Source organism: Arachis hypogaea, chromosome 13, assembly GCF_003086295.3.
Source record: "Arachis hypogaea cultivar Tifrunner chromosome 13, arahy.Tifrunner.gnm2.J5K5, whole genome shotgun sequence".
NCBI lineage: Eukaryota > Viridiplantae > Streptophyta > Magnoliopsida > Fabales > Fabaceae > Arachis > Arachis hypogaea.
Window position 1 is genome coordinate 69,658,497 of NC_092048.1, and position 22,224 is coordinate 69,680,720.

The following is a 22,224-nucleotide window of genomic DNA, read 5'->3' on the forward strand; positions in this document are numbered from 1 at the left end:
ATAACAATGGGTTGCCTCCCAATAAGCGCTTCTTTAATGTCAATAGCTTGACAGTGAGCTCTCGTGGAGCCTCACAAATAATCAGAGCAGGGTTGGGGCCTCTCAACACCAAATTTAGAGTTTGGTTGTGGCCTCCCAACACCAAACATAGAGTTTGAATGTGGGGGTTTTGTTTGACTCTGTATTGAGAGAAGCTTTTCATGCTTCCTCTTCATGGTTACAGAAGGAGAACATTGAGTCTTGAATACAAGCACTAGAAGAAAAACACCCATTCAGGTCCACTTGAAAAGTGTAGCCAAAAGTGAAAAAAAATGATGCCTTAGGCTACGGCTACGCTTTTTGGGCTACGGCTACGCTTTTTGGGGTGATTCCTATTCGGCCGTTGCCTATTCTCAAAGGCTACGCTTTTCTGCACCAAGGGCTACGCTTTTGGCGTTTGGAAATAGGCTACGCTTTTCAAGTGATGCTGTCTAAGACCAAAGGCTACGCTTTTCAGCTTTCATTTTTCCAGAATAGGCTACGCTTTTCAACGCTACTGCATCACTTGTAAAGTGTAACCACATTGTATACCATAGCTGCTTTTTATAAGCGTAGCCTTAGGTCCCTCTTTTTCTTTTTTGTATACTATAGCTACTGTATATAAGTGTAGCCTTAGGTCCCTCATTGTTTTTTTCTATATATATATATATTCTAATAATCTTTTTTTCTAAAACCTAATATTTAATAATATGATTATATATATAATCCTATTTTTTTAATTAAATTAGTCAAAAATTATAAAATAAAAATAAATACATAATAATACCATACAATATTCTTTAAATAATAAAAATTATCCTTTAACAAAATATATTTATAATGAACTAAAAATATTGGGAGGATCTTAAATGGGTATTCATACATTTTACACTAAATTAAACATACCCATATCAAAATATACATTAGACCACTTAGAATTTACTACTAATAAACCATAAAAAATCAAAATATTGTATCCTACATAAGTATCTTCTAATAAAAGTTATTAATCTTCTGATAGAAGAGAAAAAAACAAATTGATGTCAAATAGAGCACCTAACATCTGCGACTGAATTGAACATATATTGAAGCAAATTCTTGGCTTCTCCCATTGAGCGCAACTGATTCCGGCGTCCTCTATTCGTAAAGGCCCGATCTCATTTTTTTGCCTTAGAAAGCTGAGAAGTCATTGCCACAAGTGAATTAGATGATATGCTTAACATGCCTTCAAAGAAAAGAGTGCAGGTGTCTCCATATGTCAACAATCATTAGTGACATAGTAGTAAAGTTAACTTACCAACTTGACTCATAGTGATATTTTCAAGAACTAAATTGAAAGTATTGAATCTTTAATCAGTTTAATGAAGCATATCGACTTATGTGTGATTTTTGATAATCCAATTTAAATATTATCTCGTGAATCAAGTCACGTGAGACCAATAGGTTAATTGACACTACTTACTAATACCTTCAATGATAGTTTTTCATCACTTAGAACAGGCAATTTGCTTCCGAAAACTAGCTTTGATACATCAGGTGCCTTTGATGACCTACATTATTATCCAACAACTCATATATTTTGTCACTTGCTCCTAATAAAGGAAGAAACAAATATGAATGATGATGATTCATTAGTTAATAGTACCTAGTTTCATCAACACAGAAGGAAGTAGAAGTAGAAGTAGTAATAGTTGTGGTAGTTGAGGTTCCATTTCCATAATTTGAAAGACGGAAATAAATTGGTGTTAGTTCAGAAAGTTGGTCATTTGCAATAGCCAAAATGCAAAATGGTCCAAAAACCCTTCTCTTAACCGCACCAACTCCACACCCTTCAAAATTTAGAGTCCTCCTTATTCACAATCCCTTCTTATCCCAACAATTCTATTTCAAATTCAGAAAATATGTCCAACTGAACAACAAAAAATAAATAAATAAATAAAAATTAGGAAAATGTAAAGTAAAACCATGATTACTGTGAGATACAAGTTGTAACAATGCAACCAATAACTATGGAAAAATCCTGTGTTGCAGGGCCAATGTGTAATGGCACTACTGTGCCAGGTCTAACCAATAATTCCTTAAATTCATCACTACTAAGTCTCAAGCTCTCTATTTCTTCCACTGGCCATTGAAGCAAATTAGTTCCAGTATTCTTGTCATACAATACTGTTCACAAAATAGTCTGATTCCAGCACCCAAAACACAAACATTTATGGATTAGAGATTCTTACTAATTAAAGTAATTTACCCATCAATATATAAGATTAAATTACAATGTGTCAAACTTTCAAAGTTGACTCTTTGTGCTACTAAAGTACTTGTTTTCTATTTTCTTTCTTTTCCTTTTGAATTCAAGCATTATCATATTGAAATTGGTACAGTAGGTCAGTAGTACATGTTTGAAAGTGCCATTTGAAACTTGAAGTAGATTCACAAAAACCAAGACTGAAAATTATTAGATAAACATTACCAATCAAGAACACATAACACAAAATAAGGAACCAAAAAAAGATAAACATTACCAGACACTTAACATCGATAACACGACATAAGATCTTCGACGGAAGATCGTATTTGGGAGATTTCTGGTTCTTCATCTGCCTCAAATCTTGTTCTGTAGGTTCTGGCAACTACAAAAGGAAAAAATAAAAATTATATAATACTTACTAAACCCCTTAAGGCTTAAATTTGAAAGCATACATAGCACAAAAATGGAAAAAAAATGAAATTCACAAACAAAATCAGAAACAAGGTAAAGAAGTGTATATCATACCAATTCAATGTGACCCTGAGGGAAATAGAAAACTCTGTCTTGAACACAAGGAACATCCATTAATGGCCCTACACACAGCCTCCATAGCTCTTTAAACAAATCATCACCAGCCCCATCTGCCACAAAACAAAACACAAACATGTTGAAAACTTTGCATGGTTTTTTTCAGACCAAAGTTGGAAACTTTTTTCTCTCATTTTTGCATTAAGCTCTTCCTTAGTAACCTCCATGTTCACAAGGCAAAAGGGTCATTCACTTCATATTGAAAAATTAAAGGAAAACATTAAAAATGAAGGGTCCCAACAACATTAGTCAATTGCTAAAAGAACACAGACATTACTCTTTTTCAGCTCAACACTCACATTAACCAAACATGGTAACAACAAAACCACATGAAAATAAATAAATAAGTGGGAGATATTGAAAAGAGAAAGAGATATTATTAGATCCATTAAGACTTAAAAGAGTCAATTATCTAAGGTAAAGAGTCAATCATAGTCTCTTGAAACTCAGCTCCAAGATAGCCACTAGAAACATGGAACCAGTTATCCCATAACAAGTAGTTTGCCACAGTACCCAAAAATATATAGATAATAATAAGAGACAATCAAGAAGACACGAAAGGAGAGAATGAAGGGCACAGACCTCATTTTGGATCTTGTTGCATAAAGATTCAACCATAAATAAATAAAGGGGCTAGAGAATTTCCAAGACGGGATCAATCAAGTCAGTTTACCAACTTCTATTTGTAAGAAATCCCATTTCAATTTGGTTTTCTTTCTTATCAACAACAGAACAAACTTTCCCACCAATAAAAGTCCTCAACTCATATATATCCACCTAATCGAGAGTAATTAGAAGTAAACATACTAGATAAAATGCATTAGCTAGAATATCCTAATAAATTTAACACCATAATTGTGTTAAGAAACTTACCAAATCCCTCCCCTTTGCTTCAAAAATCAAGTTTACCATGTACACCATAACATCCAATTTCAAAATAACATTTTCTTCGTTCCATACTGATAAGTCGCTTTGACTTTTCACATATATTCATAAATCAAAGTATCAAAATGACTTATAAAATATGAAATGGAGGAAGTGTGATATTAAAGATTAAAGGAGCTGAACCTCGTGTCCTTGATCCAAGAGTTCCACTATAGTTGACATGCCAGAAAGCCCAGCTCTAATGATGGCAACTTTTAGCTTTGGTCCTCGATAATGTTCTGGCTCCGGCGAAAACAGCCCTTTTGGCGCTGGCAGGAAACCATTTCATTTGTCAAACTTACAGCTCAGCTCAATTACTTAATAACTAAACCTGGTAACATGGCAAACCAGATTCATTCAGAAGCTCACACCACTCCCCTATGATATGTGTTGCGTACTCATGTTTGAGACTTGATTAGGGTCAATAGTGGATGAGAACTCTTAATATTTAGTGTATAGCTGTGTGTGTAGTATAGGTGTGTGTTGTGATATTATAATACTCAAAATTATAGGCCATCCAATTTATGACAAAAAAAACATAAATAGAAAACTGAAATATAACACGAGTAACATGGTGAATATGCAGCTAGCATACATAGTAATTTAAAATATTTAATAATTGGACTTACAATGTTCCAGCAAATTGTGTGCTAAGATAAGCTTGGTCTTCAGGGAAGAACCTGGCAAGGCCAAAGTCTCCAATCTTGGGATGAAACTTATTATCAAGAAGAATGTTGCTTGCTTTGATGTCTCGGTGAATAATTCTTAGATTTGAATCCTCATGAAGGTACTCCAATCCCCTTGCCACGCCTAGAACAATTTGGAACCTAGTGCTCCAATTCAGGAATCGATCAGCATTGTTCCCTGCATGAGGGGAACATTCAAAGTTTCAATTTGCTTTGTTTAACCAATCCTAAGCTCTTGTGGGAATTAAAAAAAGAAGGGATACCATATATGAAGAGGTCCAAACTTCTATATTCACAATCCTAACCGTCCTTCACAATCCAGTATTCACCCACAGGCACAGAAATTCAGCAAAAATTAATGAAATTGAAAGTTCAAACGCTCCCCTTCCCTCTCTTCCAGTCCAATACAACTTCTAAAATATATTGTTGCCTACAGAGACATCGAAATTGAAATTGAAATGAGAATGAAATGAAAGTTGAAGAGGGAGAGAGAGAGATAGAGGTTTGGAGTACGGACAGCAGCACGGCAAGCCCTAGATGCGGCGGTGGCTTCAATCGACCGCAGGAGCGATGACAGTGCACGGCGGAATAGCCTCCTCTCTTGCGTCGCATCTTCATCCTCTCTCTCCATCTCGTCTGCAAATCGTCTCTCTCTCCCCTCCGGGCTCCCTGCTCTACGACGGCAATGGTGGCGGCTGCAGCGACGTTGCAGCGGTGACCCCCTATCACTCTCTATTCTCTCGATCGCGCTCTCTCATCTCCGTCTCCCTCCTCTCCTCCCTCTGGTTCACTCTTTCTCTCGGATCTGGGTGTGTGTGTGTGTGAAAGGGGGCGTGGTGGCGGTGGTGAGTGATGGTGAGAATGAGAGTGAGTGTGTGGGTGTGTTAGGGTTAGGGTTTTGAACAATTAATTCGAAGGTGATTTGTGAAGGTGAGGGGCGAAACTTTTTTCTGATCAAATGGCGAAAGTGAGGGTATTTGAAGGTGAGTGTGATTTGGTGATAAGGAAAAGAAATATTACTAAGTGTTTGGGTGCATTTGGCCTAGATACATTAGGCTACGTTTTTAAAGTTCACTCAAAATATAACAAATATGTTACTCTTTAAAAGCGCTTCCTTTGGTATGAAAAGTGTACCCATAGATATCAACATAAGGTTACGCTTTATAAGTGATTTCTATTGTATCTAACGCTACACTTTTTAAATGATGCCACAATTGTGTTTCCTATTCTCTTATAAAAGGGGAACACGGAGAAAAGCGTAGCCTATTCTATGAATAGGCTACACTTTTCAAATGTAACTTAAAAAAAGTGTGGCTGAATGGGTGTTTTTCTTGTAGTGAAGGTAGTCCTCATTCAAATGAAGGACCAACACTTCTCTATTAGCATCAATCACAGCTTTTCCTGTGGCTAGGAAGGGTCTGCCAAGGATGATGGATTCATCCTCATCCTTTCCAGTGTCTAGGATTATGAAATCAGCAGGGATGTAAAGGCCTTCAACCTTTACTATCACGTCCTCTACTAGTCCATAAGCTTGTTTCATTGATTTGTCTTCCATCTCTAATGAGATTCTTGCAGCTTGTACTTCAAAGATTCTCAGTTTCTCCATTACAGAGAGTGGCATGAGGTTTATCCTTAACCCCAGGTCACACAGAGCCTTCTCAAAGGTCATGGTGCCTATGGTACAAGGTATGAAGAATTTTCTGGGATCCGGTTTCTTCTGAGGTAAGGTCTGCCTCATTAATGCATTCAGTTCATTTGTGAACAAGGGGGGTTCATCCTCCCAAGTCTCATTACCAAATAACTTGGCATTCAGCTTCATGATTGCTCCTAGATACTTAGCAACTTGCTCTTCAGTGATGTCTTCATCCACTTCAGGGGAAGAATATTCATCAGAGCTCATGAATGGCAAAAGGAAGTTCAATGTAATCTCTATGGTCTCTGTATGAGCCTCAGATTCCTTTGGTTCCTCAAAGGGAAACTCCTTTCTGTCCAGAGGACGCCCCATGAGGCTTTTCTCACTGGAACTCACATCCTCCTAACTCTCTCCAGGTTCAGCCATGTTGGTCATAGTTATGGCCTTGCACTCTCTCTTGGCATTTTCTTCTGTATTGTTTGGGAGAGTACTGGGAGGAGTTTCAGTAATCTTCTTACTCAGCTGACCCACCTGTGCCTCCAAATAAAATTTCTGGAGCTACAAAAACCCAATTGGCGCGCTCTCAATTGCGTTGGAAGGTAGATATCCTGGGCTTTCCAACAATATATGATAGTCCATACTTTGCCCGAGTTTTGACGACACAAACTGGCGTTTAAACGCCAACTTTCTACCCTATTCTGGTGTTAAATGCCAGAACTGAGTTACAAGCTGGAGTTAAACGCCCAAACTGGCACCAAAGCTGGCGTTTAACTCTAAGAAGAGTCTGTACACATGAAAGCTTCAATGCTCAGTCCAAGCACACACCAAGTGGGCTCGGAAGTGGATTTCTGCATCATTTACTTGTTTTCTGTAACCCTAGATACTAGTTTAGTATAAAAACTACTTTTAGTGATTTATTTAGAAATCCTTGATCAGTTTTATGCTATCATAGATCATATTATACAAATTTCGAGGAGGGCCTCACGGCCATGCCTGGACCTTCATCACTTATGTATTTTCAACGGTAGAGTTTCTACACCCCATAGATTAAGGTGTGGAGCTCTGCTATTCCTTATGAATTAATGCAAAGTACTATTGTTTTTCTATTCAATTCAAGCTTATTCTTATTCTAAGATATTCATTCGCACACAAGAACATGATGATGTGATGATCAAGTGACATTCATCACCATTTTCACTTATGAACGCGTGCCTGACAAACACTTCCGTTCTACATGAAAACAAGCTTGAATGCGTATCTCTTGGATCTCTCTTCAACGATTCACATCGTCTCTCCTGACAATAGAGCATCTGAATCTGAGATTAGAATCTTTGTGGTATTGGCTAGAATCAATTGGCAGCATTCCTGAGATCTAAAAAGTCTAAACCTTGTCTGTGGTATTCCAAGTAGGATCTGGGAAGGGATGACTATGACGAGCTTCAAACTCGCGACTGTGGGGCGCAGTGACAGTGCGCAAAAGGATCATTGGATCTTATTCCGACACGATCGAGAACCAACAGCTGATTAGCCATGCGGTAGCTGTGCCTGGTATTTTTCATCCGAGACGAGAAATCTGACAGTTGATTAGCTATACAGAAACCGTAGAGGACCATTTTCACTGAGAGGATGGGAGGTAGCCATTGACAACGGTGATACCCAACATGCAGCTTGCCATGGAAAGGAGTATGAATGATTGAATGGAGGCAGTAGGAAAGCAGAGATTCAGAAGGAACAAAGCATCTCCATACGCTTATCTGAAATTCTCACCAATGAATTACATAAGTATCTCTATCTTATTTTCTGTTTTAATTACATTTTAATTATCAAAACCTCATAGCCATTTGAATCCGCCTGACTGAGATTTACAAGGATGACCATAGCTTGCTTCAAGCTGACAATCTCCGTGGGATCGACTCTTACTCACGTAAGGTTTATTACTTGGATGACCCAGTGCACTTGCTGGTTAGTTGTGCGGAGTTGTGAAAAGGAGTTGAGATTACAATCGTGCATACCAAGTTTTTGGCGCCGTTGAGATCACAATTTCGTGCACCAAGTTTTTGGCGCCGTTGCCGGGGATTGTTCGAGTTTGGACAACTGACAGTTCATCTTGTTGCTCAGATTAGGTAATTTTATTTTTTTTAAAAGCTTTTTATTTTTGAAAAGTTTTCAAAAAAAATATAAAAAAATAAATTATTCTATGTCTTCAAAATTTTTAAGAATGAATTCTAGAGTTTTATGATGATCTTTTGAAGTCTGGCTGGCTGTGAAGCATGTCTAATCCTTTGGACTGAGGTTTCAACTTATCCTCACAAGAGCTTTTTGATTTCTATCAATCTTGCTGTTGAATGTAATGATCTGCTAAAGCTTGGCTGGCCATTGGCCATGTCTAGTGTTTTGGACCGAAGCTTTCATTGAAAGCTTGGCTGGCTAGTAAGCCATGTCTAATTTCTGGACCGGAGTTTTAGACTAACATTGTATGATTCCTAGAATTCTTATTAAAAATTTTGAATTTCTTTATTTAGCTTTTCCAAATTAATTTTCGAAAAATCCAAAAAAAATTAATAAAATCATAAAACCAAAAATAATTTTGTGTTTATTGTTTGAGTCTAGTGTCAAATTTTAAGTTTGGTGTCAATTGCATGTTCTAATTTTTCACAAAAATTTTCGAAACTCATGCATGGTGTTCTTCATGATCTTCAAGTTGTTCTTAATGGTCTTCTTTGTTTGATCTTTGCATTTTCATGTTTTGTGTATTTTCTTGTTTTTCATATGCATTTTCAATTTTTTAGTGTCTAAACATTGAAAATTTCTAAGTTTGATGTCTTGCATGTGTTTCTTTTCTTAAAAAAATTTTCAAAAATAAGTTCTTGGTTTTCATCTTGACATTCAAAGTGTTCTTGGTGTTCATCTTGACATTCAAAGAGTTCTTGCATGCATCATGTGTTTTGATCTTAAATTCTCATGTTTTGAGTCTTTTTATTGTTTTTCTCTTTCTTCATTAAAAATTTAAAAAATTAAAAAAATATTTTTCCCTTATTCTTCTCATAAATTTCGAATATTAGAGTTGACTTATTCAAAAAATTTTAAAAATCTAGTTGTTTCTTATGAGTCAAGTCAAATTTTTAATTTAAAAAATCCTATCTTTCCAAGACTTTTTCAAAAATCAAATCTTTTTCATTTTTCTTTTATGATTTTCAAAAATTTTAAAAATAATTTTCAAAATCTTTTTCTTAATTTCATTTCATAATTTCAAAATTTTTACTAACAATTAATGTGATTGATTCAAAAATTTTAAAGTTCGTTACTTGCCTATTAAGAAAGGTTTAATCTTTAAATTTTAGAATCATATCTCTTAGTTTCTTGTTAGTCAAGTAATCAACTTCATTCAAAATCAAATCTTTTTAAATTTCTTTTTCAAATCTTTTTCAAAATAAATTTCAACCATATCTTTTTCAAAACTTAATTTCAAAATCTTTTCTAACTTCTTATCTTTTCAAATGTGATTTTCAAATCTTTTTCAATTAACTACATGACTTTTTGTTTGATTTTAAAAGTTTTCTATTTCAATCATATATTTTCTCTAAAATTTTGAAAACTAAATAAATTAGTTACTATTTCTTATCTTTTTCAAATTTTGTTTTGTTTCTCTTTTTAATTTTTGAATTATAACTGATTTTTAAATAAAACAAAAATATTTTCCTTTTCTTTTTAATTATTTTCAAAAACTCTCCCTCTCATCTCTCTCTATTTATTTATTTATCTACTAACAATCCTCTTCTACTCATAATTCGAACCCCTTCTTTTTCTCTGTGTTCGAATTTTTCTCTTCTCCTTCTTCTATTCTTCTCTTCTTCTACTCACATAAAGGAATCTCTATACTGTGACATAGAGGATTCCTCTTCTTTTCTGTTATCTTCTTTTTCATATGAGCAGGAACAGGGATAAAGACATTCTTATTGAAGCTGATCCTGAACCTGAAAGGACTCTTAAGAGGAAACTAAGAGAAGCTAAAGCACAACCCTCTGGAGAGGACCTGACAGAAATTTTCGAAAAAGAAGGAGACATGGCCGAACCCAATAACAATGGTGGAGATGCAAGGAAGATGCTCGGTGACTTTATTGCACCCTCTTCTAACTTCTATGGAAGAAGCATCTCAATTCTTGCCATTGGAGCAAACAACTTTGAGCTTAAGCCTCAATTAGTTTCTCTAATGCAACAGAATTGTAAGTTTCATGGACTTCCATTGGAAGATCCCCATCAGTTCTTAGCTAAATTCTTGCAAATCTGTGACACTATCAAGACCAATGGAGTTGATCCCGAGGTCTACAGGTTTATGCTTTTCCCTTTTGCTGTAAGAGACAGAGCTAGAACATGGTTGGATTCACAACCTAAGGAAAGCCTAAACTCTTAGAAAAAGTTGGTCAGTGTTTTTCTGGCCAAGTTCTTTCCACCTCAAAAGATGAGCAAGCTTATAGTGGAAATCCAAACCTTCAGACAGAAGGAAGGTGAGTCCCTCTATGAAGCTTGGGAAAGATATAAGCAATTGATCAAAAGGTGTCCTTCTGACATGCTTCCAGAATGGAGCATCATATGTATATTCTATGATGGTCTGTCTGAGTTGTCAAAAATGTCATTGGACCATTCTGCAGGAGGATCTATTCATCTGAAAACCCCTGCAGAAGCTCAGGAACTCATTAAAATGGTTGCAAATAACCAGTTCATGTACGCCTCTGAGAGGAGTCATGTGAACAATGGGACACCTCAGAAGAAGAAAGTTCTTGAAATTGATACTCTGAATACCATATTGGCTCAGAACAAAATATTGACTCAGCAAGTCAATATGATTTCTCAGAGTCTGAATGGATTGCAAGCTGCATCCAACAGTACTAATAAAAATGTTTTATATATGCACATATAATGGTTACATACTAGTACATTTTTTTATTCTAAAAGAAAATTAAAAAATATTGAAAATTACTGCTGCTTTTTAATTTTTTTCTAAGAAGCACAAATAAATGTATCTAATGGAAGTGTTTGAATTGCTAGACTTGGTAGTTGATGGAAGACCAAACGTGGTTTTGGATTTTTTACAAAATAGATTTTTGTTGTAAGTATAGCTCCGAACCAATAATTGATCCTAATCAAAATTTAATCCAAGATATTGTCACAATTCAAATCAAATTAACCAAGAGTATTTAGACTCCCGGGTCGTTCTTCCTAGGAACTAGTGCCAACAAGTGCATACAATTTTGATTGTGAGAAGCAAGGGGGTTTCAATGATTGAAAGCAAGCAAACAAATAAAGAGATGAAAGAACGATTCAAAACTGCAATTAATAAACTAATGAAGGAATAAAAGAACAAAAGAACTATGTATGTAATATAAACAAGTAAAACTATAAAGTGATTGAAAAGTGGTTCAAAACATAAATGAAACCTTGACTTGGGATGAGTCATGGAATCCCTTCCTTGCCATACCCACAACTATGATAATTGTGATGGATTAATCTCACTAAATCAACCCTTAACATCGAAGGATAATTCAGGTGAGCATAATTGTTATTAATCCACAAATCCTAGTTAACTTACCAAATTAATTGGTAAAAAGCTAGCGTTAGTGGAAACAATAACAACTAACAACCCAAGAATTATCACTAAATGTTGGACATTATGGCTCTAGTAATCCATAAACTCATTTTCCCCAAGCCAAGGAGTGAAAATTACCACATAATCAAAATTGGCATTTCATCAAACACATAAAGGGCATAATCATAAAACATGGCAAAATTGGAAAAATAATGAAAGCTATAAACCACAAATGATCAAAATCAATAAAAGTAACTCAAATAAACATGTAATAAGCATCAAACATCAAATTCATTAACTAGAAATCAAAATTGCAAAACTATGTGAATATTGATAAAGGAAATGAAAATGCAAGAAGGTATAGAACAAGTAGTGCAATAAAAGAGAAATTAAAGAAATACTTACAATGAAATTGCAAAATCCAAAGCCAACTTTGAAGTATAAAATACTACAAACCCTAATTGAACCTAAGAAAACTTAAGAGAAAACCTAAACTAAACTACCCTAAAACTACTCCTACTATGTGTTTTTCCTATTCTAAGATGAGCTCCCTAAGCTAATGCCTTCATATGAGATGTTTCCCCCTTCATATAGCCTTTCATTTCAGCCTCCAAGCCTTCAGAACTGGGCTAAAAGAGCCCCAAAATCGCGAGTCACGTGCTATTTTAATGAAGCCATGTGCGGACACCTGTGCGTACACACAGACGTGTGCGCACGCACACTAGGCGATGCTTGAATGGACGCACGACGCGGTTCACGCACATGCGTGGCTTTGCTCTGATGGCTGTGCGTACGCACGCAGGTCTGTGCACACGCACACTTCGTTGTGCTCTACTCCTATGATTCTTCATGCTTCCTCTACTTTACATGCTCCTCTTCCATTCTCTCCAAGCCATTCCTACCTTATACATCTGAAATCACTCACAAACAACATCAAGGCATCGAATGGAAGGCAAATGGGATAAAATTAATCAAGGCACAAAAGAGCATGTTTTCATAATCAAGCACAAATTAGGAGGAAATTTCAAAAGCATGCTATTTAATGGAATTAGTGCAAGTTTATATGATGAAATCTATTCAATTCTAACCAAAAATCATCATTAAATATGAATTCATCAGTAGTTAAATATTTAATATTTAAAATATTATAATTTTGAGTAATATTTTAAGATGGTTCCAAAATATTTTTTATTGAACGTTCTTGTCCTCAAAGGTGAGTACCTGTGATATAAATCGTAGCTAGTTGCTTCGATTTAGAGATGTGATAAAATGCTAATTGATTTGCTATTATGCTCAACCAATTTCATAAATCGAATTCATCTGATTCGATTTACCATAGAATATAAGCTATATAAATACCATCAAAACGTTGAGCATTCATTATAGTGGCACTCACAATGACAAAAAAATATAAACTATATAAATTTTTTTAGTATAATAATCGAATAATACATTTTAAGTCCACACTTTTAAATATTTCCAGCTAATTCTTAATAAAAAATAATAAATTTTATTTACTTTTTAGTATTCCTCAATGTATGTGATTTACTGATGAGCGGATAATTTATACGCTTTTTGGCATTGTTTTTACATAGTTTTCAGTATAATTTAATTAGTTTTCATTATATTTTTATTAGTTTTTAATTAAAATTCGTATTTCTGGACTTTACTATGAGTTTGTGTGTTTTTCTATGATTTCAGGTATTTTCTGGCTGAAATTGAGGGACTTGAGCAAAAATCAGATTCAGAGGTTGAAGAAGGATTGTAGATGCTATTGGATTCTGACCTCCTTGCACTCAACTTATGAATGCATGTCTGACAACCACTTCCGTTCTACCTTAGATTGAATGGATATCTCTTGGATATCTAATACAGGGGACCGAGTCCGAGTTATTAGCGTCTTCGTGGTATAAGTTAGAACCCATGGATGGCCATTCCTGAGATCCGAAAAGTCTAAACCTTGTCTGTGGTATTCCGAGTAGGATCTGGGAAGGGATGGCTGTGACGAGCTTAAAACTCGCGAGTGCTAGGCGTAGTGACAGACGCAAAAGGATCAATGGATCCTATTCCAGTATGATCGAGAACCGACAAATGAATAGCCGTGCCGTGACAGAGCATCTTGGACCATTTTCACTGAGAGGACGGAAAGTAGCCATTGACAACGGTGATGCCCAACATACAGCTTGCCATGGAAAGGAGTAGGAATGATTGGATGAAGACAGCAGGAAAGCAGAGATCAGAGGAACGAAAGCATCTCTATACGCTTATCTGAAATTCTCACCAATGAATTACATAAGTACCACTATCCTATTTTATATTTTATTTATTTTCATCCACTATAATTTCTTAATACAATTTAATCCGCCTGACTGAGATTTACAAGGTGACCATAGCTTGCTTCAAGCCGACAATCTCCGTGGGATCGACCCTTACTCACGTAAGGTTTATTACTTGGACGACCCAGTGCACTTGCTGGTTAGTTGTACGAAATTGTGAAACAGATATAAGATCATGAACGTGCGTATTGAGTTTTTAGCGCCGTTACCAAGGAATGGAATGATCACAATTTCGCACACCAAATTTTTGGCGCCGTTGCCGGGGATTGTTCGAGTTTGGACAACTGACGGTTCATCTTGTTGCTCAGATTAGGTAACTTTCTTTTCGTTTTCTTTTCAAAAAAAAATTCTTCAAAAATCTTTCAAAAAAAAAATTTTTCCCTTTGTTTTCGAAAACTATTTTAAAATTTTTAAGAATGAATTCTAAAGTTTCAAAATGGTATGCTGAAGTTTGGCTGGCCATCAAGCTTTAGACTAATCCGGTATGATTCCTGGAATCTTAATTGAGGACTTTGAATTCATTGCTTCCTTTTCCCTATAGGTTTTCAAAAAAATAAAAATATACAAAAATCCAAAAAAAAATTAATAAAATCATAAAATCAAAAATATTTTTTGTTTCTTGTTGGAGTCTAGAGTCAATTTTTAAGTTTGGTGTCAATTGCATTTTTCGAAAATTCATGCATTCATAGTGTTCTTCATGATCTTCAAGTTGTTCTTGGTAAGTCTTCTTGTTTGATCTTCATACTTTCTTGTTTTGTGTCTTTTCTAGTTTTTCATATGCATTTTTAATTTGTTAGTGTCTAATTATTGAAAATTTCTAAGTTTGGTGTCTTGCATGTTTTTCTTTTATTAAAAATTTTCAAAAATAAGTCTTGATGTTCATCTTGATCTTCAAAGTGTTCTTGGTGTTCATCTTCACATTCATAGTGTTCTTGCATGCATTGTGTGTTTTGATTCATAATTTTTATGTTATGAGTCTTTTTCATGTTTTTCTCTTTCTTCATTAAAAATTCAAAAATCAAAAAATATCTTTTCCTTATTTTACTCAAAATTTTCGAAAATATGATTTGATTTAATCAAAAAGTTTTTAAATTTAATTGTTTCTTATGAATCAAATCAAATTTTCAATTTAAAAATCTTATCTTTTCAAAATCTTTTTCAAAAATCAAATCTTTTTCAAAATTCCTTTCTAATATTTTCAAAAAATTTTCAAATTAATTTTCAAAAATATTTTTTTTTTATTTTTAGTTCATGATTTTCGAATTTAATGTGATTGATTCAAAAATATTAAGTTGTTACTTGCCTAGTAAGAAAGGTTCAATCTTTAAACTCTAGAATCTTATCTTTTTAGTTTCTTGTTAGTCAAGTAATCAACTTTAGTTTTCAAAATCAAATCTTTTTAATTTTCTTTTCAAATATTTTTCAAATTAAAATTTCAATCATATCTTTTTCAAAAACAAATTTCAAAGTCTTTTCTAACTTCTTATCTTCTTAAAAATTGATTTTCAAATCTTATCTTTTTGTTTCAATCATATCTTTTTAAATTTCAATCATATCTTTTTCAAAAACAAATTTCAAAACTTTTTCAATCAATCTTATCTTTTTGTTTCAATTATATCTTTTTCAAAACTACCTAACTAATCCTCTCTCTCTTATTTTCAAAAATTCCCTCTCTCCTTTTTCAAAATTTCTTTTTAATTAATTAATTGTTTTAAATTTTAATTTTAATTTTATTCTTCCTTTAATTTTTGAAAATCATCAACTCCTTTTTAAAATTTATTTTGAAATCTAACTTTCAAATTTAATTTTATTTTAATTAAATTTCGAAATTCTCTCTCTCATCTCCTTTTATTTATTTATTCATCTACTAACACTTCTCTCCCATCCAAAAATTCGAACACCACCTCCCTCTCTGTGTTCGAGTTTTTCCTCTTCTCTTCTTTACATTACATTCTTTTCTTCTTCTACTCACACAAAGGAATCTTTATACTGTGACATAGAGGATTCCATATTTTCTTTGTTATTCCCTTCTTTGTCATATGAGCAGGAGCAAGGACAAGAACATTCTTGTTGAAGCAGATCCAGAACCTAAAAGGACTCTGAAGAGGAAACTAAGAGAAGCTAAATTACAACAATCCAGATACAACCTTACTAAAATTTTCGAACAAGAAAAGGAGATGGCAGATGCACCTAACAACAATAATGCAAGGAGGATGCTTGGTGATTACACTACACCTACTTCCAAGTTTGATGGAAGAAGCATCTCAATCCCTACCATTGGAGCAAACAATTTTGAGCTGAAACCTCAATTAGTTGCTCTAATGCAACAAAACTGCAAATTCCATGGACTTCCATCAGAAGATCCCTACCAGTTTTTAATGGAGTTCCTGCAGATCTGTGAGACTGTTAAGACTAATGGAGTAAATCCTGAAGTCTACAGGCTCATGCTTTTCCCTTTTGCTGTAAGAGAAAGAGCTAGAACATGGTTGGACTCACAACCTAAGGATAGCCTGGACTCCTGAGATAAGCTGGTCATAGCCTTCTTGGCTAAGTTCTTTCTTCCTCAAAAGCTGAGCAAGCTTAGAGTGGATATTCAGACCTTCAAGCAAAAAGATGGTGAATCCCTCTATGAAGTTTGGGAAAGATACAAGCAGATGACCAAAAGGTGTCCTCCTGACATGCTTTCAGAATAGACCATTCTGGATATATTCTATTATGGTCTGTCTGAGTTCTCCAAGATGTCACTGGACCATTCTGCAGTGGATCCATTCACTTAAAGAAAACGCCTGTAGAAGCTCAAGAACTTATTGACATGGTTGCAAATAATCAATTCATGTATACTTCTGAGAGAAATTCCGTGAATAATGGGACACCTCAGAAGAAGGGAGTTCTTGAAATTGATGCTCTAAATGCCATATTGGCTCAGAATAAAATATTGACTCAGCAAGTCAATATGATTTCTCAGAGTCTGAATGGAATGCAAGCTGCATCCAACAGTACTCAAGAGGCATCTTCTGAGGAAGAAGCTTATGATCTTGAGAACCCTGCAATAGCAGAGGTGAATTACATGGGTGAACCCTATGGAAACACCTATAATCCCTCATGGAGAAATCACCCAAATCTCTCATGGAAGGATCAACAAAAGCCTCAACAAGGCTTTAATAATGGTGGAAGAAACAGGTTTAGCAATAGCAAACCTTTTCCATCATCCACTCAGCAAAAGACAGAGAATTCTGAGCAGAATCCATCTAGCTTAGCAAATTTAGTCTCTGATCTATCTAAGGCCACTCTAAGTTTCATGAATGAAACAAGGTCTTCCATTAGAAATCTGGAAGCACAAGTGAGCCAGCTGAGTAAAAGGATCACTGAAATCCCTCCTAGTACTCTCCCAAGCAATACAGAAGAAAATCCAAAAGGAGAGTGCAAGGCCATTGAAATGACCATCCTGGCTGAAACCACAAAAGAGGAGGAGGACGTGAATCCCAGTGAGGAAGACCTCCTGGGACGTCCAGAGATCAATAAGGAGTTTTCCTCTGAGGAACCAAAGGACTCTGAGGCTCATTCAGAGACCATAGAGATTCCATTAAACCTCCTTATGCCATTCATGAGCTCTAATGAGTATTCCTCTTCTGAAGAGAATGAGGATATTACTAAAGAGCAAGTTGCCAAGTTCTTTGGTGCATTCATGAAGTTGAATGCCAATTTATTTGGTAATGAGACTTGGGGAGATTAACCTCCCCTGTTCACCAATGAACTAAATGCATTGGATCAACTGAGATTGCCTCAGAAGAAACAGGATCCCGAAAAGTTCCAAATACCTTGTACCATAGGCACCATGACATTTGAGAAAGCTCTATGTGACCTTGGGTCAGGGATAAACCTCATGCCACTCTCTGTAATGGAGAAACTGGAAATCTTTGAGGTGCAAGCTGCCAGAATCTCCCTAGAGATGGCAGACAACTCAAGAAAACAGGCTTATGGACAAGTAGAGGACGTACTAGTAAAGGTTGAAGGCCTTTACGTCCCTGCTGATTTCATAATCCTAGACACTGGGAAGGATGAGGATGAATCCATTATCCTTGGAAGACCCTTCCTAGCTACAGCAAGAGCTGTGATTGATATGGACAGAGGAGAGTTGGTCCTTCAACTGAATGAGGACTACCTTGTGTTTAAAACTCAAGGACCTCCTTCTGTGACCATGGAGAGGAAGCATGAAAAGTTTCTCTCAGTACAGAGTCAACTAAAGCCCCTACAGTCAAACTCTAAGTTTGGTGTTGGGAGGCCTCAGCCAAACTCTAAGTTTGGTGTTGAACTCCCATTTCCAAACTCTAAGTTTGGTGTTGGGAGTCTATAAAATTGACCTGATCACCTGTTTGGCTCCATGAGAGCCCACTGTCAAGCTATTGACATTAAAGAAGCGCTTGTTGGGAAGCAACCCAATTTTTATTTATTTAATTCTATTTTTATTGTTCTTTTATGTTTTATTAGGTTCATGATCATGTGGAGTCACAAAATAAATACAAAAATTAAAAACAGAATCAAAAACAGCAGAAGAAAAATCACACCCTGGAGGAAGGACGTACTGGCGTTTAAACGCCAATAAGGAGCATCTGGCTGGCGTTCAACGCCAGAACAGAGCATGGATCTGGCGTTGAACGCCAGAAACAAGCAGCATCCTGGCGTTCAGACGCCAGGAATGCACATTGAGGAAAGCTGGCACTGAACGCCAGAAACAAGCATAGAACTGGCGTTCAACGCCAGAAACATACTGCATCTGGGCGTTGAACGCCCAGAACAAGCATCAATTCAGCGTTTAAACGCCAGAATTGCATGCAAAGGCGTTTTAAATGCCTAATTGGTGCAGGGATGCAAATCCTTGACACCTTAAGATCTGTGGACCCCACAGGATCCCCACCTACCTCCACTCATACTCTCCACTCTTCTCATTCATCCTCTCTTCCCAATAAACACCCTTCCCCAAAACCCTTCACCAATCACCTCAATCTCTCTTCCCTATCACCACCTACCACCACTCACATCCATCCACTCTTCCCCATAAACCCCACCTACCTTCAAAATTCAAAATTACTTTCCCATCCAAACCCACCCCATATGGCCGAACCTTAACCCCTCTCCCTCCACTATATAAACCTCTCCATTCTTCTTCATTCTCACACAACACAACCCTCTCATCCCCTTCTTGGCCGAAACACAACCCTCTCTCCCTCTCTTCTATATCTTCTTCTTCTTCTTCTTTCCTTTCTTCTCTTGCTCGAGGGCGAGCAATATTCTAAGTTTGGTGTGGTAAAAGCATAAGCTTTTTGTTTTTTCATTACCATTGATGGCACCTAAGACCGGAGAATCCTCTAGAAAAGGGAAAGGGAAGACAAAAGCTTCCACTTCCGAGTCATGGGAGATGGAAAGATTCATCTCCAAAGCCCATCAAGACCACTTTTATGATGTTGTGGGCAAGAAGAAGGTGATCCCCGAGGTCTCTTTCAAACTCAAGAAAAATGAGTATCCGGAGATCCGACATGAGAACCAAAGAAGAGGTTGGGAAGTTCTAACAAACCCCATCCAACAAGTCGGAATTCTAATGGTTCAAGAGTTCTATGCTAATGCATGGATCACTAGGAACCATGATCGAAGTAAGAACCCGAACCCAAAGAATTATCTCACCATGGTTCGGGGGAAATACTTAGATTTTAGTCTGGAAAATGTGAGGTTGGCGTTCAACTTGCCAATGATGGGAGAGAACGCACGCCCCTACACAAGAAGAGTCAACTTTGATCAAAGGTTGGACCAAGTCCTCATGGACATATGTGTGGAAGGAGCTCAATGGAAGATTGACTCAAAAGGCAAACCGGTTCAACTGAGAAGACTGGACCTTAAGCCTGTAGCTAGAGGATGGTTTGAGTTCATTCAACGCTCAATCATTCCCACTAGCAACCGGTCTAAAGTTACAATAGACCGGGCCATCATGATCCATAGCATCATGATTGGGGAGGAAGTGGAGGTTCATGAGATTATACCTCAAGAACTCTACAAGGTGGCTGACAACTCCTCCACTATGGCAAGGTTAGCCTTTCCTCACCTCATTTGCCACCTATGCAATTCGACTGGGATTGACATAGAGGGAGACATCCTCATTGAAGAGGACAAGCCCATCATTAAGAAAAGGATGGAGCAAACAAGAGAGCCTATTCATGGATCTCAAGAGACGCATGAAGAAGCTCATCACCAAGAAATCCCTGAGATGCCTCAAGGGATGCACTTCCCTCCATCATCCTTCATGAAATTAGAAAAGATCAAAGAGCAATGAGGGAGGAGCAACAAAGACAAGGAAGAGACATAGAAGAGCTCAAGGACATCATTGGTTCCTCAAGAAGGAAACGCCACCATCACTAAGGTGGACTCATTCCTTGTTCTTAAATTTTCTGTTTTTCGTTTTCTTATGTTAAACGTTTATCTATGTTTGTGTCTTTATTACATGATCATTAGTGTCTAAGTGTCTATACCTTAAAGTAGTGAATATGAATCCATCACCTCTCTTAAATGAAAAATGTTTTAAAAACAAAAGAACAAGAAGTACATGGTTTCGAATTCATCCTTGAAACTAGTTTAATTATTTTGATGTGGTGACAATACTTTTTGTTTTCTGAATGAATGCTTGAACAGTGCATATGTCTTTTGAAATTGTTGTTTATGAATGTTAAATATGTTGGCTCTTGAAAGAATGATGAATAGGAGAAATGTTATTTGATAATCAGAAAAATCATAAAAATGATTCTTGAAGCAAGAAAAAGCAGTGAATACAAAAGCTTGTAGAAAAAAAAAGAGAAAGAAAAAGAAAAAGAAAAAGCAAGCAGAAAAAGCCAGTAACCCTTAAAATCAAAAGGCAAGGGTAAATAAAAAGGATCCCAAGGCTTTGAGCATCAGTGGATAGGAGGGCCTAAAGGAATAAAATCCTGGCCTAAGCGGCTAAACCAAGCTGTCCCTAACCATGTTCTTGTGGCGTGAAGGTGTCAAGTGAAAACTTGAGACTGAGCGGTTAAAGTCAAGGTCCAAAGCAAAAGAAGAGTGTGCTTAAGAACCCTGGACACCTCTAATTGGGGACTTTAGCAAAGCTGAGTCACAATCTGAAAAGGTTCACCCAGTTATGTGTTTGTGGCATTTATGTATCTGGTGGTAATACTGGAAAACAAAGTGCTTAGGGCCACGGCCAAGACTCATAAAGTAGCTGTATTCAAGAATCAACATACTGAACTAGGAGAATCAATAACACTATCTGAATTCTAAGTTCCTATAGATGCCAATCATTCTGAACTTCAATGGATAAAGCGAGATGCCAAAACTATTCAAGAGGCAAAAAGCTACAAGTCCCGCTCTCTGATTGGAGCTAAGTTTCATTGATAGTTTGGAATTTATAGTATATTCTCTTTTTTTTATCCTATTTGATTTTTAGTTGCTTGGGGACAAGCAACAATTTATGTTTGGTGTTGTGATGAGCGGATAATTTATACGCTTTTTGGCATTGTTTTTACATAGTTTTCAGTATAATTTAATTAGTTTTCATTATATTTTTATTAGTTTTTAATTAAAATTCACATTTCTGGATTTTACTATGAGTTTGTGTGTTTTTCTGTGATTTCAGGTATTTTCTGGCTGAAATTGAGGGACTTGAGCAAAAATCAGATTCAGAGATTTAAGAAGGACTACAGATGCTGTTGGATTCTGACCTCCCTGCACTCAAAGTGGATTTTCTGGAGCTACAGAACTTCAAATGGCACGCTTCCAATTGCGTTGGAAAGTAGACATCCAGGGCTTTTCAGAAATATATAATAGTATATACTTTGAATAAGTGTGATGACGTAAACTGGCGTTCAACGCCAGTTCCATGCTGCAGTCTGGCGTCCAGCGCCAGAAACAAGTTGCAAAGTGGATTTCAACGCCAGAAACACGTTACAAACTGGCGTTCAACTCCAAGAATGACCTCTCCACGTGTAAGCTTCATTCTCAGTCCAAGCACACACCACGTGGGCCCTGGAAGTGGATTTCTACATCATTTACTTATTTCTGTAAACCCTAGTAACTAGTTTAGTATAAATAGGACTTTTTACTATTGTATTTACATCTTTGGATTATCTTTTGATCCTTTGATCATGTTTTGGGGGCTGGCCATTCAGCCATGCCTGGACCTTTCACTT

The 22,224-nt window shown here is 36.2% G+C and overlaps 2 non-coding genes across 2 annotated transcripts; both read right to left on the reverse strand.

Annotated features, from left to right (window-relative positions):
• Positions 1-10,562: 10,562 nt before the first annotated feature.
• On the reverse strand, positions 10,563-10,670 carry LOC112739420 (small nucleolar RNA R71). Its single transcript, XR_003170357.1, has one exon. It is a non-coding gene; the product is annotated as a small nucleolar RNA R71 (small nucleolar RNA).
• A 5,923-nt stretch (positions 10,671-16,593) lies between these two features.
• On the reverse strand, positions 16,594-16,701 carry LOC112738623 (small nucleolar RNA R71). Its single transcript, XR_003169573.1, has one exon. It is a non-coding gene; the product is annotated as a small nucleolar RNA R71 (small nucleolar RNA).
• Positions 16,702-22,224: the final 5,523 nt, after the last annotated feature.